This window comes from Nicotiana tabacum, chromosome 5, assembly GCF_000715075.1.
Source record: "Nicotiana tabacum cultivar K326 chromosome 5, ASM71507v2, whole genome shotgun sequence".
Classification (NCBI taxonomy): domain Eukaryota; kingdom Viridiplantae; phylum Streptophyta; class Magnoliopsida; order Solanales; family Solanaceae; genus Nicotiana; species Nicotiana tabacum.
In genome coordinates, this window is record NC_134084.1 from 91,908,419 (window position 1) to 91,927,735 (window position 19,317).

At 39.2% G+C, this 19,317-nt stretch overlaps 1 long non-coding RNA gene across 1 annotated transcript; it reads left to right on the forward strand.

Moving 5' to 3' along the window:
• Positions 1 to 3,629: 3,629 nt before the first annotated feature.
• LOC142181191 (uncharacterized) lies at positions 3,630 to 7,816 on the forward strand. Its single transcript, XR_012709640.1, has 3 exons — positions 3,630 to 4,202; positions 4,299 to 6,588; positions 7,526 to 7,816. It is a non-coding gene; the product is annotated as an uncharacterized LOC142181191 (long non-coding RNA).
• The last annotated feature ends 11,501 nt before the right edge of the window (positions 7,817 to 19,317 follow it).

Here is a 19,317-nt window from a genome sequence, read left to right on the forward strand (position 1 = left end):
TTGAAAATAATTAAAATTGTTACACTTCTAATTAGGTAGAAGAGAAAGATACCAAAGAGTACCATTGCAGCACAATATTCGATATACAACACACAAAAGCAAAAAAAACAACAATGACTTGAAGATGGAAGTTGCATACGAACTACAAAAATAATGGACAGATAGAAAAACTTGCCAAAATTAATCGTCTATCATTGAACAAATGCTTGCCAAACTTCTTCATCGGCTCCTGAAAATTGATAGAAAAATATTTTTAATATCACCATCAGCATCACCTTAGTCTTCTCCATATCTATATACATAAATATAATCTAATATGTATACGTGTGGATATATCAATATTTGCTGAAATATTTGGTTTCACAACATTTGCTGAAATATTTGGTTTCACTATAACTTTTACAACATTTAATACGAATACTGTTAAAGTGAAAAAGAATTTGAAAACTCACCAGCCATGTTGAAATGAAACCACAGACCATAATATATAGTTGAATAAGAAATTGGGTGGTCAAGTAGAATGAGAAAGATCAAAAGATAAATAACCGATTAAATCCAATTTACTACTCATAATTGTATAATTACTTCTACTAACAATTGAAAAAATGAAACGAAGAGCTTTCATCGGATTTGTGAAGAAAAATAGGAGAAGTGGGGAGAGCCGTTTCTGATTTAATTGCTAATACTCCTTACAAGCTTTATTTTACACCTTTTCTTCTTTAAGTCACTAAAGCTACTTATTTTACCCAATTAAATTGAATCTCTTCATCTCCCTTATTTAATATTCATAATTAATGTATATAAAGAAAGATGTAATTCAATTCTAAAATTTTCTCCTCTTTCTTTATTTAAAGTCGTAGCAATAATTTATTTATACTATATTAAAAGCACGAAGGCCCTTAGTGAAATGTCGTTCGCCTTTTTTACCCTTTAAAAATTAATTTCATGTTGGACAAAATTGTAATTTTAATTATTTGCCAGATATTTAGAACCTTAAAATCAAATTAAAAAAATATTAAATTTTTCCTTATTTGAACTAGGTAGAAATTCCTACTGTTTAGGACTTTAAAGTTCATTATCGAAGCATTATTTTAAAGAAATGACTCTAGATTTCGGTTATATCTCCTTGTTGGAATCGAATTGTCTATGTTATCCCTTCAAAAGAACAAGTAAATGAGTCCGAGTCAAGATCTAACATTGTAATTTCTTCAGTTAAAAATGAATATTCCTACAAATCTTCAGTATGTTTACAAATTCTTAAATTAGAAAGAACGCACCAATTACACAATTAGGTCGCCCTCCTTGCCAATTCAATTTCTCTTATTTGCCCGTCAATTTTAATAATTTATATTTATATTTATATTTATCTATACTCTATATTATATTAAATGCACGAAAATCCTTAGTTAAATGTCGTTTGTCTTTTTTATCCTTTAAAAATAGATTTCATACTAGACAAAATAGTCATTTTAATTTATTTTCTCATATTAAAGAATAATTATTTAATAGAAAATAACTGTTCTAACAGTTACAAAATAAAAAATAAACAAATACTAACAAGGAAGTAATATTCTTCAAATTTAGAGTTACGTGTAAATTAAATGTCATTCATTTAAAAAGTAAATAATTTATGGAAAGCACATTTTACTTGAATTTAAAGTCCTAAATATTAGGACTTTTTATAAAGTTCAAATAAGAAAAGATTTACTACTAATAATAAAGTTATAGGATATTTTATAATTTTAAATATTAGGCAAATAATTAAATGGCTTTTTTGTTTAGTGTGAACTCTATTTCTAAAGGGTAAAAAAGATATTCAATTTGTTCGCCAGTTTCATTGATCAAAGAGTTGATAGCAAAGATTGGTCTCAGTGTGAATACGCATAGAATCTTCACACTATCGAAGAAATTTTAAAACGAGGCTCTGATTTTACAAAAAAATTATACTTTATTGAGATGGGGTACAAGCGCAACGCGCGTACCAAAAAATTAGTTATGAGGAAAAGCATTAATTCAATTCCAAATTTCCTCCTCTTTCCTTATTTAAACTCGTAACAATAGTTATGAGGAAAAGCATTTTAATAATGGAGATTCTACTAAAATTAGGATGAAATTTCAAAAAAAGAAAAAAGAAAAAAGATAAACAAGAATGATGCCTTTAGAGGACCGTCACATCATCTTGTCAATTCTTAGTTTTATATTTATATATTGTGTATACGTAGGTTTATATGATGTATTTGTGTGCGTGTGTGCAAATATTAATCAGGGGCGGACCCAAGTGGTGAGAAGTGGGTTCAACTGAACCTGCTTCGTCAAAAAATAATACTGTGTATATGTATAAATTATGGCTAAAGCAATATAAATTTTGCATAGAAATTATTTTTGAACCCGCTTATACGGCTTATACCGCTTATGTTAGTTATGGACTTCTCTGATTGAACCCACTTGCACAAAATCCTGAGTCCGCTATCGAAACGTGGAGTAACTGATCGAAAAAGATCAAGCTCCACTAAAAGGGGATAAGTTAGATTTAAAAATCTCTTTTCTGCTTTGAAATTATAATTTTGTTGACTGAATAAAAACAACCATTGCCATTAAGCATGAAATTCAAAACTATTATAATTATATTCTTCCAGTCCTAAATCACTTTGGTAAAAGAGTAGTCCGGTGTACGAAGCATCTCGCATTCACGTAGGATTCAAAAAAATATTGCATTCCAAGAAATATGATGTAGGTAATCAACTCTAATACAATCGTTAGTAGCTAATTCCATAGCTCAAACCCTAACATATAGGTCATACAGTGGCTCCCCATTACCGTCACAAAAAATTCGTCGTCCACAAAGTAATTTTGAAACAATCCCTCGCTCCTATGTAGGTCACTTGCTTAGTTAATTATTTTTTTCCAAATGTCATATTCTTATAATTTTTTAAATTTCTGATTTTGCCATTATCCAGCGGTATTGACCTCTGATTTAATCAAACGTGGTCGGTGAGTAACTTTCCTTTAGCTTCTGCTACTGTTCTTCCTGGTCACTGCAATATCCCTATTGGATTGTTAGTTGTAGTTATTGATAGAAAAAGAAAGAAAATAAGAGGGTGTTTGGCTAAGATTATAAGCTATTCAAACTGGCTTATAAGCATTTTTTGACTTATCTACACGTTTGGAAAATTAAAAGTGCTTATAAGTTAAGTGCTTATAAGCCAAAAATAAGCCAAAAGTCATAAGTTGGTCTCCCCCAACTTATCGAATTCAGCTTATAGGCACTTTAGGTTTGACCAAAATATTTATTATTATATCCCTAAAATACTTCTTTTTAAAACAAAACTCTTCGTATACCTAATTCTTTAGTTGCTTATTATTAATTTCAGCACTTTTATCCAAACACATAACTGCTTATTTATTAAATCAGCTTCAGCACTTAAAAATATTTTTCAATACCTAATGTTTATCAGCTACTTCAAATCAGATAAGCCAAACGGGATCTAAATCTAAATTCTAATAAACAAAAACAATGACTTTTTAATTGTCTATTAAGAGAATTTGTGTCTGTTAAGAATAACTATCTTAACAAATCTATATATATATATATAAAAATCTGGGCAATTGAAATCTAATGTGGTATGCCTATCAATCAAGGAACCTATTTTTCTTTTATCTCAAAATTTTGTCTTTTCTTTCATTTTATAATTTATTGTGCTCAATTAAAATTTCCAAAAGGCACTTTATTAACCTCTTAATCACACCCATTTCAAAAGACACTTTCTTCCTCCTAATTGTACTTTCTCCTCTTCCATCCGTTATGCCTTTCACACTTAATGCTATCATTAAGTTACTCCTGCTCACACCTTTTTATGTTCCCAAGTTTAGGCTTCAACGTACGTTTGAGGATTTGAAAGTAGGGGAGGCTGGTAACAAGAAGTTTATTCTTATTGCCGAATTGTAAAATCAGATTTATGCCAATATGTCTTATTTCTTGTATTTATTATTGGTGTTAAGAAATGTAGAATTTCTATTAACGGATTTTTATTGCACTATTAGGGTTGCAGTTTTTTGTTTTCCTTTCTACTATATCAATTTATTTACTATTTAACTCTTTCTTGGTTTTACTTGGTCTTATACGTTAACACCTTTCCATTGTTTGGAGCGTTATGGATCCTTTTCCATGGAAAGAGATCTTTTAAAAACTCCTTCCGAAATGGGTCTGTATATTGTTATTCTCTATTTCTTATTTCATGTTCGTTTACATCCTAAATTATTATCTTAGTTTTTTTTCTCTTTTTTTTTTTTTTTTGCAGTTTTTCTATTGGTCATTGTAATCGTGACCTGATCTTAAACAAAAGGCAAAAGATGGTAGATTCAGATGTTACCAAGACTTGCATCTTCTTAAATGGTCATGAAGCTTCTCCTTGAAAAATAATGTCTTCAACTTTACTCACTTTACCCGTACTCATGAACTTCTGCAATTATTATATATCTTTTATTTTTCTATTTTGTTTTTCATATGTATTTGGGACATTTTCCAACTATAAATTCTAAAAATTATATCAAATGTTATTACTCTTTCCTATTTACATTGATTATAGTTGGAAATATTGTGCTTTTGACCTTCGTTTGAGGTTTTTTTAGTTTATGGAGTTTCTTTGTCCCTTCTTTGGTTTATAATTGTTCATATTTATTGATTTTAAGTTTGTTGGTTTTCGCAAGTTGGTTGGTGTATGAATTTACTAGATTTGGATTGTTTTATTTTTTGCAGATATTATTAAAGTTGTTTCTCACGTGATTCCTCTTTTCCTTTTCCCCTCTTCTTTCATTGTTCGTTTCTTTCAATTTTATTCTTTACTTTTCAAATTAAAAAATGTAGATCACGTTTTTCACAAAATTAAAATTATTTTATCAATGGACTATTAAAGGGGAATAATTGGTAGAAAAGTGCATGACAAACATAGTTAAATTCTTCATACATTATTCTCCACTTGCATTTATAACAAAAGAGAAAGAGATTTTTTTTCCTTTCTAAATTACAAAAAATGACCAAATTCATACCAAATTCCTATGCTGGCGACTCATTTTCATTTTATTTCCTTTTTTTTTAATTGTTTCGTTAGCAGCGTGTGACGACCCGGTCGGTCGTCTTAAGAATTTAGGCCTCGATCCTCTATTAACTATTTTCCCCAAGTTTATTTCTGCTATTTTGATTTCTCGGGATGTTCGGTTTTGAGTTTCGGAGAATTTGGGACACTTAGTCCCTAAATGAGAGCTTAAGTATTGGAAAGTTGACCGTAGTCCGAACAGTATGAAGACGGCCTCGGAATGGAAATATCATGGTTCCGTTAGCTTCGTTGGGTGATTTTGGGCTTAGGGGCGTGTTCGGATTGTGTTTTGGAGGTCCGTAGCTAATTTAGGCTTGAAATGCCGAAAGTTGAATTTTTGAAGTTTTCGATTCGATAGTGAGATTTTGATCTGAGGGTCAGAATGAAATTCCGGAAGTTGGAGTAACTCCGCAATGTTTAATGTGACGTATGTGCAAAATTTCAGGTCATTCGGACGAGATTTGATAGACTTTTTGATTGAAAGAGTATTTTTAGAGTTTTTGAAATTCTTAGGCTTGAATCCGATGAAAAATAGGTGTTTTGATATTGTTTTGACCGTTCCGAAGTTTGGAACAAGTTTGAATGATGCTTTAGGACTGGTGGCCTGTTTGGTTGAGGTCCCGGGGGCCTCGGGTGTGTTTCGGATGCTCAACGGGTCATTTTTGGACTTAGAGAATTGCAGAAAAATGTTGCAGCAGTCATTCTGGTTTCCTTCTTCGCGTTCGCGAGTGGGGTCTTGCGTTCGCGAAGAGGAGCTGGGGCTGGTGAGGAATTAACGCTTCACGTTCACGAGGCTGTGGGACTTTGTGCCTACGCGTTCGTGAAGGCAGTCTCGTGTTCGCGTAGAAGAAGAGAAAGATCATCGTGTTCGCGGCTCAGGCATCGCGTTCGCGAAGAGGGAGACTAGCTAGTGGAACTTTAGTGTATCATGTTCGTGACCGTAGCCTCGTGTTCGTGAAGAAGAACGCGCCTGGGCAGAATGTTTAAGTTCAAAATCGAGGGTTTAGCCATTTTTATCAAAACTTAAGCTTGAGAGCTCGGATTTGAGCGAGATTTGTGGGAATTTTAGAGATACCGATTGGGTAACGATTCTTAACTCCTTTTTGCTTGTAACCCATTAATCCAAATATGAATTCATTATTTAATTTCGGATTGGAGATGAAAATTGCTGAAAAGTTGGAAGAAAGTTCTTAGACATAGAATTCGACTTTTGATTGGGAATTTAACCTTAAATTTGGATAATTTTGGTATGCATGAACTCGGGATAGTGTGAGAATTCTGAAAATATAAATTTTACCCGATTCCGAGATGTGGGCCCGAGGGGCGTTTTGGTCATTTTACCTAATTTCACGTATTAGCTTAGAATTTCTTTGTAGAATCAGTTACTTGAAGTGTTATTTATGTTATGAAATTGAATTGAATAGATTTGGGCCATTTGGAGTCGAGTACTCGGGGCAAGAGTGTGGTTTCAGATTGATTATTGAGTCGGTTCGAGGTAAGTGGCTTGTCTAACCTTGTGTGTGCGACCTTCCCCATAGGATTGATATATTTGGTAATTGAAATGCCTTGTACGTGAGGTGACGAGTGCGTACTTGTGCTAATTTTTGAAAATTCAGTTTTCATTAAGTAATCACTAGTATGTTCCTTTCCGATTTTTATTACTTGCATTATTAAGTTTGTTGTTAGCTTAGGAAAGTATGTCTAAGTGACTTAATTGATTTATCTGCTCAACCTACCTTACTTGAATTCTATGCAGCATGCTAGGCTAGAATCACTTGTTGCCTTAACATGAAATTTTACCATTTCTGTATATTTTCTTGTTGCTGCTATGTATTTATTTTGGGACTACGGATGTGGGATTCCAGTAGCTCCCCATTGTCTGTTTATTTTGGGACTACGGATGGGGAATTTCGGTAGCTCCCCCTTGTCTGTTTATTTTGGGACTACGGATGTGGGATTCCGGTAGATCCCCCTGCACAATTATATAGAACTACGGGAATGCACCCAGTAGATTCCTCCAGTACTGGATATTTACATTTGGGACTACGGAACGAGATTCCGGTAGATCCCCGTGCACTATGAGTTGGACTACGGGACTGAATCCTGGGAGATTCACTGGATATGTATATATGGGACTATAGGACAGTATCCTGGGAGATCCCCGGTTATTATTTTGGTGCTAAGTCGCATTTCTTTACGTGTTTTGCCTTTTCTCTATAATAGTTGTTGTTGCCCCTTTTTATATCCTGTGTTACTTTCACTGTTGTATTTATTTATATTGTTCTATTCTACACTGTCAAATTTTATACTTTATTTAACCTTAGTATGGCCCTGACCTTCCTCGTCACTACCCGACCGAGGTTAAGCTTGGCGCTTACTGAGTACCGTTGTGGTGTACTCATGCTCCTTCTGCACATGTTTTTCATATGTAGATCCAGGTACTGCGACTCAGTCCTATCACCCGTGAGGCGAGGCGATTGCTCTAGAGACTTCAAGGTACATCTGCCGCGTCCGCAGACCGAGGAGTCCCTTTTTATTCTAGCTTTTAACATTTGCCCTTCTGTATTTCTTTCCCTTGTTAGATATTTTGGAGTTAGACATTGTAGATATCCAAAGGCTTATGGTTCTGTGAGTTTTCGGGTTTTGGGATAGTGTACTTGATTCTGAGAATGTTGTGTTGTATATGCCGAGCGGCATTTTAACTATTGTTTTCATTCGGTTATTTTGGCTTTTGATTATTTCTTCCACAAGTTTTGTTTATGTTCTGCATTTGGTAGGCTTACCTAGTCGTAGAGGACTAGGTGCCGTCACGATGGTTCACGGAGGGCGAACTGGGATCGTGACAAGTTGGTATCAGAGCTCTAGATTCATATGAGTCATGGATCACAAGCCGGTTTATTAGAGTCTCGCTGATCAGTACGGAGATATTTGTACTTATCTACGAGAGGCTATGTAACTGTTAGGAAAATTTCACCTCATTTGATTTCCTTGTCGTGCGATATTTTGACATCACAATTCTAAACTTCTGTCTTCTATTCTCTCACAGATGGTGATGACACGTGCTACCCGAGATGATCATGCACCCGCGCCCCCTACTATAGCCGTTAGAGGCCGGGGTCGGGGTAGAGGCCGAGGACGCACACGTGGTGCAGCCAGAGCACCTGCGCGAGCTGCCGTTGAGGTACTATCAGCAGCTTTCGCCGGAGTCTAGGCACCTGACACGCCTACTGCTACTACTACTCCAGTTCTTCAGAAGACTCTGGCATAGTTCATGAGCATCTACACGCTCAGGCAGGGTTGCTTCACCTTGCTACAGCTACATCTCAGGCCGGGGGAGGAGCACAGACTCCCGCCGCCCGCACTTCTGAGCAGCGAGTGCATGTTGAGCAGGTCCTTGAGATTATTTATGTACTGCCTGCAGTGCCAGTTCAGCCTGAGGGCAGGGCAGCTACTTCCGAGGAGGAACAACTGAGGCTTGAGAGGTTCAAGAGGTACAAGCCTCCTATATTCAGCGGTCTAGCATCAGAGTATGCTCTGGGATTTCTAGATGAGAGTTACCGCATTCTCCGTACCATGGGTATATCAGGATCGAGTGGGGTTTCCTTCACTACCTTCCAACTTCGAGGGACCGCCTATGAGTGGTGGCGCACCTATGAGTTAGACAGTCCGAATGAGGCTGCTTCGCTGACTTGGACTCAGCTTTCAGATCTGTTTCTGAGAGAGTATGTTCCTCAGAGCCTCAGGAACGCATGGCGCGGAGAGTGTGACATTTGCGCCAGGGTACTATGACTGTCTCAGAGTATGCAGTCTGTTACACTAGTTTGGCTAAGCATGCACCAACCTTGGCTTCTACTGTTCGTGGGAGTGTTCGCTGGTTTATTGAGGGCTTTATTCCCAGCATCAGGTCTAGCATGGCTCGTGAGTTGGAGATGGATATTTCTTATCAGCAAGTGGTGAGCATTGCTAGGAGGATTGAGGGTATGCATGTTAGGGAGAGAGAGGAGAGGGAGGCCAAGAGGTCTCGAGAGTCGGGCCATTTCTCTGGTGCCCGTGCCCCAGCTGCAGGTCTTCATGGTAGGGGTTGTATGAGTCGTCCTATACATTCAGCTCTTCCAGCAGCTAGTGGTATTCCCGCTCCTCCTAAACCTCAAGAGCCTTCTTATGCACCACCGGTATCTAGCACGCGTCCTGCGCGGAGTGCTTTCACGGGTCAGTCCAGCAGACCTGGCCCGAGCCAGTCATAACCACCACGTCCTCCCAGAGCTTGTTTTGAGTATGGTGACACATATCATATGGTGAGGGATTTCCCCAGACTTGGGAGGGGTGCACCTCCACGGACTTCTCAGCCACAGCGTGCCCCGTAGAGTTCTCAGGCTATGGTTATAGCTCCAGTTGCTACCCTACCTGCTCAGCCAGCCAGAGGTAGATGTCGCCCTAGAGGGGGAGGCCAGGCCCCATATACTATGCCTTTTATGCCCGTACCGAGGTTGTTGCCTCTGATTTTGTCATCACAAGTATTATACTGGTTTGTCACAGAGATGCATCGGTTCTATTCGATCCAGGCTCCATTTATTCTTATGTGTCTTCTTATTTTGCCCCGTATTTGGGTGTATCTCGGGATTCTTTGAGTTCCCCTGCTTATGTTTCTACTAATGTGGGATATTCTCTTATTGTGGATCGTGTTTATCGATCATGTTTGGTTGCTCTTAGTGGTTTTGAGACTAGAGCCGATCTATTGTTGCTCAGCATGATAGATTTTGACATTATCTTGGGCATGGACTGGTTGTCACCCCATTATGCTATTCTTGATTGACACGCCAAAATTATGACGCTGGCAATGCCAGGTGTACCGCGTGTTGAGTGGAGGGGTACTTTAGATCACACTCCCAATAGAGTTATTTCTTTTCTTAAAGCTCAGCGTATGGTTGAGAAGGGGTGTGACGCGTATTTAGCTTATGTGAGAGATGTCAGTATTGATACCCCTTCAGTTGATTCAGTTCCAGTAGTATGGGATTTTCCCGATGTGTTTCCAGCTGATCTTCTAGGCATGCCGCCTAATAGAGATATTGATTTTGGCATTGATCTATTGCCGGGCACTGAGCCCAATCTATTCCTCTATATCGTATGGCTCCTCCTAAGTTGAAGGAGTTGAAGGATCAGTTACAGGAATTGCTTGACAAGGGTTTTATTCGGCCCAGTGTATCATCTTGGGGTGCTCCTGTATTGTTTGTGAAGAAAAAGGATGGTTCTATGCGTATGTGTATTGATTATCGCCAGTTAAATAAGGTTACAGTGAAGAACTGTTATCGTTTGCCTCGTATTAATGATCTATTTGACCAGCTTCAGGGCACACAGGTGTTTTCTAAGATTGATTTGCACTCAGGTTACCATCAGTTGAAGATTCGGGAGCCAGATATCACGAGGACTACTTTCAGGACTCGGTATGGTCATTACGAGTTATTTGTTATGTCATTTGGATTGACTAATGCCACAACAACCTTTATGCATTTGATACACAGTGTGTTTCGTCCGTATCTTGACTCATTCGTCATTGTCTTTATTGATGATATTCTGGTGTATTCCCGGAGTCGGGAAGATCATGAGCAACACTTAAGGACTGTGCTTCAGACTCTGAGAGAGAAGAAGTTATATGCTAAGTTCTCAAAATGTGAGTTTTGGTTGGATTCAGTGGCATTCTTAGGCCATGTTGTATCGAGTGAGGGTATTCAGGTGGATCCGAAGAAGATACATGCCGTGCAGAGTTGGCCCAGACCATCCTCAGCTACCGAGATCTGTAGTTTCCTTGGCCTGGCGGGTTACTACCGTCATTTTGTGGAAGTTTTTCATCGATTGCAGCCCCTATGACCAGGTTGACCTAGAAGGGTGCTCCGTTTCAGTAAACGGAGGAGTGTGAGGCGAGCTTTTAGAAGCTCAAGACAGCTTTGACTACAGCCCCAGTTTTGATATTGCCTACAGGTTTGGGGTCTTATACGGTCTATTGTGATGCCTCGAGGATTGACCTCGGAGCGTTGTTGATGCAGGACGGTAGGGTGATTTTCTACGTGTCTAGATAGTTGAAGATACATGAGAAGAACTACCCTATTCACGACCTTGAGTTAGCTGCCATTGTTCACACCCTGAAGATTTGGCGCCATTATTTATACGGGGTTCCCTGTGAGATTTATACTGACCATCGGAGCTAGAAGCACTTGTTCAAGCAAAAGGATCTAAATTTGTGCTAGAAGAGGTGGTTAGAGTTGCTGAAGAACTATGATATCACTATTTTGTATCACTTGGGCAAGGCCAATATGGTGGTCGATGCCTTGAGTCATCGGGCAGAGAGTTTGGGGAGTTTGGCTTATTTACCAGCATCGGAGAGGCCCATGGCGATGGATGTTTAGGCCTAGCCAGCCAGTTTGTGAGATTGGATCTTTCAGAGCCCAGTCAGGTTCTAGCTTGCGTGGTTTCTCGGTCTTCCTTATTTGATCGTATTAGGGAGCGGCAGTATGATGATCCTCATTTGCTTGTCCTCAAGGACAAGGTTCAGCACGATGATGTCAGAGATGTGACTATTGGTGATGATGGGGTGTTGAGGATACAGGGTCTGATTTGTTACCTAATGTTGATGGGCTTCAGGAGTTGATTCTGGAGGAGGCCCATAGCTCGCGGTATTCCATTCATCCGGGTGCCGCGAAGATGTATCAGGATTTGAGGCAGCACTATTGGTGGAGGCAGATGAAGAAAGATATAGTTGGATTTGTAGCTTGGTGCCTTAACTGTCAGCAGGTGAAGTATGAGCACCAAAGACCGGGTGGGTTGCTTCAGCAGATAGAGATTCTGGAGTGGAAGTGGGAGCGGATCACCATGGACTTTGTAGTTGGGCTCCCACAGGCTTTGAGAAAGTTCGACGCAATTTGGGTGATTGTGGATCGGCTGACCAAGTCTGCTCATTTTATTCATGTGTGTACTACTTATTCTTCGGAGCGGTTCGCGAAGATTTATATTTGGGAGATTGTTCGTCTGCATGGTATTCCAGTGTCCATCATTTCAGATAGAGGTACTCAGTTCACATCACGGTTCTGGAGAGTCGTTGAGCATGAGTTGGGTACTCGGGTGGAGTTGAGTACAACATTTCATCCTCAGACGGACGGACAGTCCGAGCGCACTATTCAGATTCTTGAGGATATGCTCTGTGCGTGTGTGATTGAGTTTGGAGGGTCTTGGGATCATTTCTTGCCATTGGCAAAGTTTTCTTACAACAACAGCTATCAGTCCAGCATTCAGATGGCACCGTATGAGGCTTTATATGGTATGCGGTGTAGATCCCCGGTGGGTTAGTTTGAGCCGGGTGAGGCTAGATTATTGGGCATAGGCTTAGTTCAGGATGCCTTGTAGAAGGTTAAGGTGATTCAGGATAGACTCCGTACAGCCCAGTCCAGACAGAAGAGTTACGCGGATTGGAAGATTCGTGATGTTTCCTATATGGTTGGAGAGCGGGTTCTGCTTCGGATTTCGCCTATGAAGGGCGTTAGGAAATTTGGGAAGAAAGGGAAGTTGAGTCCGAGGTTTATTGGCCCTTTTGAGATATTGAGGCGTGTTGGGGAGGTTGCTTTACCTCCCAGCTTGGCAGGAGTTCATCCGGTATTTCATGTTTTGATGCTCCGGAGGTATCACGGTGATCCGTCGCACGTGTTGGATTTCAGTTCAGTCCAGGTGGATAAGGATCTATCCTATGTTGAGGAGTCAGTGGCAATATTGGATAGGCAGGTTAGAAAGCTGAGGTCAAAGACCATTGCATCAGTAAAGGTTCAGTGGCGGGGCCAGCCAGTCGAGAAGGCGACCTGGGAGATCGAGCAGGATATGCACAGCCGTTACCCTCATCTTTTCACTACTTCAGGTATGCTTCTATGCTCGTTCGAGGACGAACGAATGTTTAAGTGTAGGAGGATGTGACGACCTGACCGGTCGTCTTAAGAATTTACGCCCTGATCCCCTATTAACTATTTTCCCCAAGTTTATTTCTGCTATTTTGATTCGCCGGGATGTTCGGTTTTGAGTTTCGGAGAGTTTTGGGACACTTAATCCTTAAATGAGAGCTTACGTATTGGAAATTTGACCATAGTCGGAACAATGTAAATACGACCTCGAAATGGAAATACGATGGTTTCGTTATCTCCGTTGGGTGATTTCGGGCTTAGGGGCATGTTCGGATTGTGTTTTGGAGGTTCGTAGCTAATTTAGGCTTGAAATACCGAAAGTTGAATTTTTGAAGTTTCTGGTTCGATAGTGAGATTTTGATCCGGGGGTCAGAATAGAATTCCGGAAGTTGGAGTAGCTCCGTAGTGTTTAATGTGACATGTGTGCAAAATTTTAGGTCATTCGGACGAGGTTTGATAGACTTTTTTGATCGAAAGAATATTTTTAGAGTTTTTGGAATTCTTAGGCTTGAATCCGATGAAAAATAGTTGTTTTGATGTTGTTTTGACCGTTACGAAGGTTGGAACAAGTTTGAATGATGTTTTAGGATTGGTTGACATGTTTGGTTGAGGTCCTAGGGGCCTCAGGTATGTTTCGGATGCTCAACGGGTCATTTTTGGACTTAGAGAATTGCAGAAAAATGTTGCAGCAGTCATTCTGGTTTCCTTCTTCGCGTTCGCGAGTGGGGTCTCGCGTTCGCGAAGAGGAACTGGGGCTGGTGAGGAATTAACGCTTCGCGTTCACGAGGCTGTGAGACTTTGTGCCTACGCGTTCGCGAAGGCAGTCCCCTGTTCGCGTAGGAGAAGAGAAATGATCATCGCTTTCGTGGCTCAGGCATCGCGTTCGCGAAGAGGGAGATTGGCCAGTGGAACTTTAGTGCATCGCATTCGCGATTGTAGCCTCACGTTCGCGAAGAAGAATGCGCATGGGCAGAATGTTTATGTTCGAAATCGAGGGTTTAGCCATTTTTATCAAAACTTAAGCTTGGAAGGTCGGATTTGAGCGAGATTTTGAGGGAATTTTAGAGATACCGATTGGGTAACGATTCTTAACTCCTTTTTGATTGTAACCCATTAATCCAAATATGAATTCATCATTTAATTTCGGATTGGAGATGAAAATTGGGGAAAAGTTGGAAGAAAGTTCTTAGACCTAGAATTCGACTTTTGATTGAGAATTTGACCTTAGATTTGGATAATTTTGGTGCATGAACTCGGGAGAGTGTGAGGATTCGGAAAATATAAATTTTACCCGATTTTGAGACGTGGGCCCAAGGGACGTTTTGATCATTTTACCTAATTTCGCGTATTAGCTTAGAATTTCTTTGTAGAATCAGTTACTTGAAATCTTATTTATGTTATGAAATAGAATTGAATAGATTAGGGCCATTTGGAGTCGAGTACTCATGGCAAGAGTGTAGTTTCAGATTGATCTTTGAGCCGGTTCGAGGTAAGTGGCTTGTCTAACCTTGTGTGGGGGACCTTCCCCTTAGGATTGGTATATTTGGTAATTGAAATGCCTTGTATGTGAGGTGACGAGTGCGTACTTGTGCTAATTGTTGGAAATCCGATTTTCATTAAGTAATCACTAGTATGTTCATTTCCTGTTTTTATTACTTGCATTATTAAGCATGTTGTTAGCTTAGGAAAGTATGTCTAAGTGACTTAATTGCTTTATCTGCTCAACCTGCCTTACTTGAATTTTGTGCAGCATGCTAGGCTAGAATCACTTATTGCCTTAATATGAAATTTTTGTCATTTCTGTATATTTTCCTATTGCTGCTGTGTATTTATTTTGGGACTACGGATGTGGGATTCCGGTAGCTCCCCCTTGTTTGTTTATTTTGGAACTGCGGTTGTGGGATTCCAGTAGACCCCCCTGCACAGTTATATGGAACTACGAGAATGCACCCAGTAGATTCCCACAGTACTGGGTATTTATATTTGGGACTACGGAACGGGATTCCGGTAGATCCCCGCGCACTATGAGTTGGACTACGGGACGGGATCCCGGGAGATCCACTGGATATGTATATATGGGACTACAGGACGGTATCTTGGGAGATCCCCGGTTGTTATTTTGGTGCTAAGTCGCATTTCTTTCCGTATTTTGCCTTGTCTCTATAATAGTTGTTGTTGCCCCTTTTTATATCCTCTATTACTTTCACTGTTGTATTTATTTATAATGTTCTGTCCTAGACTGTCAAACTTTATATTTTATTTAACCTTAGTAGGGCCCTGACCTTCCTCGTCACTACCCGACCGAGGTTAGGCTTGGCACTTACTGAGTACCGCTGTGGTGTACTTATGCCCCTTCTGCGCATATTTTTCTTATGCAGATCCAGGTACTGCGACTCAGTCCTACCATCCGTGAGGCGAGACGACTGCTCTAGACACTTCGAGGTACATCTGCCGCGTCCGCAGACCGAGGAGTCCCTTTCTATTCTAGCTTTTAACATTTGCCCTTCTGTGGTTCCGTGAGTTTTCGGGTTTTGGGATAGTGTACTTGATTCTGAGAATGTTGTGTTGTATATGGCGAGCGGCATTTTAACTATTGTTTTCATTCGGTTATTTTGGCTTTTGATTATTTTGTTCCGCAAGTTTCATTTATGTTCCGTATTTGTTAGGCTTACCTAGTCGTAGAGGACTAGGTGCCGTCATGATGGTTCACGGAGGGCGAACCGGCGTCGTGACATAGCGAAAAAACATAGTTTTAATTAAACAAAAAATTATCTCTATCACGACTTGATTTATAAGGTCATTCTAAATTTCCTATTATACCGTGCGAAGCACGGACAAATTCACTAGTATCTTATATTACAAGTACCCGTTTTGCCTCCTGAACATACACATATCGAACTGGATTTTGCCAACAGTTTACTTCTCTTTCCCTCTCAAAATATTCATATCGTGTTCTTAGGATGATTAAAATTTATAACTGCACTTGGATTACATTTACCTTTGTAAAAATTCCGGAGAAATTCTATCACAAACCCAAAAGCAAGAGAATGAAGACTTAGCTAGCGTTAGGACATAGATTTGGTTGAAACTTGAAAAAAGAGTTTTTGAAGTCGTGTTGAAAAATAATTTTTGGAAGTTGAAGTTGTGTTTGGATATGCATTTTATTTGAAAAGAACTTGAATTTTTGTGAGTGAAAGAAAAAATATCGCCCAAAAACTGCCCTAAACCAATTTTTGGGAACTTGAAAATTTTTGAATTTTTTTTCTAAAACAAGATCATATTTCATAAACAAAAAATTTGAAAAAATAAAGTCAAAATCTATGGCCAAACGAGAGCTTAAATTCCTTAGTATATAAATTACTCCGTCAAAGCCACCAATCTTCCTTTTCACAAATTTTTCTAACATGGACTATTATGAACATTGCTTAGGTTGCCTAGGTCGTCAACTAGCTATCTTGAAGAGTTGGTTTAGATAGTGGTCTGGGACTGGTCTTCACTTAGAAAGCCCTGATGCTAAAACGGTTCACCAATTAACACACTCATCATGGGTAGTCGGAGCAAAGTAGAGAAAGCAGAGAACGTTGCAGTTGATCTCTAGTGGAATGTTGACACATTTCAAGTCCAAGAACGTCCAAGAAATATATGCTAGGGAGTTGCATGATCTTCAACAGTTGGCTAAAAGATATTTGGATAGTTGCTTTGACGATTCTTGTAAACCAAAAATTTACATTTTGAGGCTTGTCGATTGCGAGAAACAAGTACTGGAGAGTGTTGAGTGTTGTATTAAGGATATATTTACAAGGGTAGTTAAGTAGTTAGAGTGTAGAGGGTAATTATGTAATTTGTGGATTAGTTAGTTTAGGCGGTTAGAACAGTGTATTAATATCATGTACTGTAGCTTCCTTCTTCAATACGACAGTTCCCCTTTTTCTCAATCTCTCTTCTCTGTTCTGACTATGCCTAATCTTAGCTTAAGCACATCCATGGCAGTCTCCGACATGGTATCAGAGCTAGCAGAGAAGATCTAAACACGCCACTTCGTCACTCGATTGCAGAAGCTAGAGCTCAGTTAGAAGATAGATGATTTCTCAAAACTCTGATATTTTTCTTCGATTTAGAAATGGGGGAAAACAAATTGACCATATGTATTCGCTGTTCGTGCATCCATCAGACACCCCGAGCTCAGTGCTAATTCCGTTTCAGCTCAAAGGATCCGAGAACTATGTCTTATGGCAGAGATCGATGAAGATTGCAATTCAAGCTAAGCGAAAGCTAGGGTTTGTTGATGGTAAACACACCAAGGCCTCATTTCCGGTAGCATTGCATGAGGATTGGGAAACTTGTAACGCTATAGTTCTTTCATGGATTATAAATATTGTATCGCCAGATCTACTTAGTGGGATATTGTATGCATCGAATGCCCGAGCTGTGTGGGAGGATCTTCGTGAAAGATTTGACAAGGTCAATCGAATGAGGATCTATCAGCTACATAGGGAAATTGCAAAAATATCTCAAGGTACCCACTCTGTTTCTATATATTTTACAAAATTAAAGGAATTATAGGGTGAATTTGATGCAGTTGTGCCGCCTCCTAGATCTGTGAAGGAATATGTTGAGCTCTTGAATCAATAGAGGTTACTTTAATTTTTAGGAGGTCTAAATGACTTATATAGTTAGGCAAGATGTCAAAGTCTTATGAAATCCACTGAATCTAGTCTAAATCAAGCATATGCCATGGTTATCGAGAATGAGACTCGGAAAGGATCGTCAGGGAGTAGCTCTATAGGTCTCAACCCACTAATGGAGGTCAATGATATTACTACACTTTGGAGTGCTAAAGGACCTCATATGTAGAAACCTAGAAAGAATTTCAATACATAGTGTGAATTCTGTAGAATGAAAGGACACAACAAAGAGAATTGTTATCAATTAATTGGATATCCAACAAATTTCAAGGCAGAAGAAAGCTAGTGGATAATTCAGCATATTTTGGTAACTCTGCACAATTAGGGAATCATGGACAACATCAAGGAGTGAGAAATAATTCAGGAATGGTCACACAGGTTATGGAGTTACACGACCATTAGGTCCAAATATTGATTACACCTATGCATGTTATATAGGATCAATAGGTAGTTTTGCGGGTGTGGAGAAAGATGCAGGACTGAGCATGCAGATGCCAATGCCATTCACTCTAGAACAATATGACCAAATTCTGAAGATGCTACAAAAGGACAATACACCTGAATCAACAGCTAATGCAGCAGGTATAACTGGACCTCTAATGCTTGCAAATGCAGTTAGTGTAACTTATTCTACTAATAGTAAAACAAAGGATGATAAGTGGATAGTAGATACAGGGGTAACAAATCACATGATTAGTAATGGATCTGTCTTGAAAAATGAGTAGTCTAAAAGTATAGGTGAAAAAGTTCATTTGCCAAATAGAGATAGCTTAGCCACTCCTTGTGTAGGAAGTTTTGAATTAGATCAAGGGATTATATCCAATGTGCTTTGCATTTCAGCTTTTAAATATAATTTACTGTCAGTGTCAAAACTAACTAGGGAGATAAACTGCTGTATGTTGTTCTTTCCGGATTTTTGCCTAATGCAGGACCTTCACACTGGGAAGGCGAAGGGGACTGGTAGGCTTAAAGGAGATTTATATTATTGGCCTCACAGTGATAGAGATAGGGTTCAAGCCTTAACAACACTGTGTGACCAGTGAAGAAGAGCTATAGCACAGAAGACTTGGGAACATTCCACACAAGGTTCTACAGCAGATGCACATAATAAAACATGGTAGTTTGCATAGTAATAATGTATGTCCTATTTGTCCTTTGGCTAAATAGACAAGATTTCCTTTTCCACAAAGTACTAGTAGGGCTTCTAAAACATTTGATTTGATACATTGTGATGTATGGGGTCCTTATAAAACCCCTACCTATGATGGGAATAGATTTTTTTCTCACTTTAGTAGATGACTATAGTAGAATGGTTTGGATATTTCTGCTCAAACTTAAAAGTGATATACCTACTATAATAAAAGGCTTCATGACTCTTGTGAAGACTGAGTTTAACAGTGCAATAAAGATGTTCAGGACAGACAATGGAATAAAATTCTTTAATTCACATTGTGCAGATATATTTAGGAATGTAGGTGTGGTTCATCAAAGTTCTTGTGTCTACACACCCCAGCATAATGGAGTGGTGGAAAGGAAGCACAGACAGATTCTTAAGGTTGCTAGGGCCATCAAGTTTTAGGGAAGCATTCCACTAAGATTTTG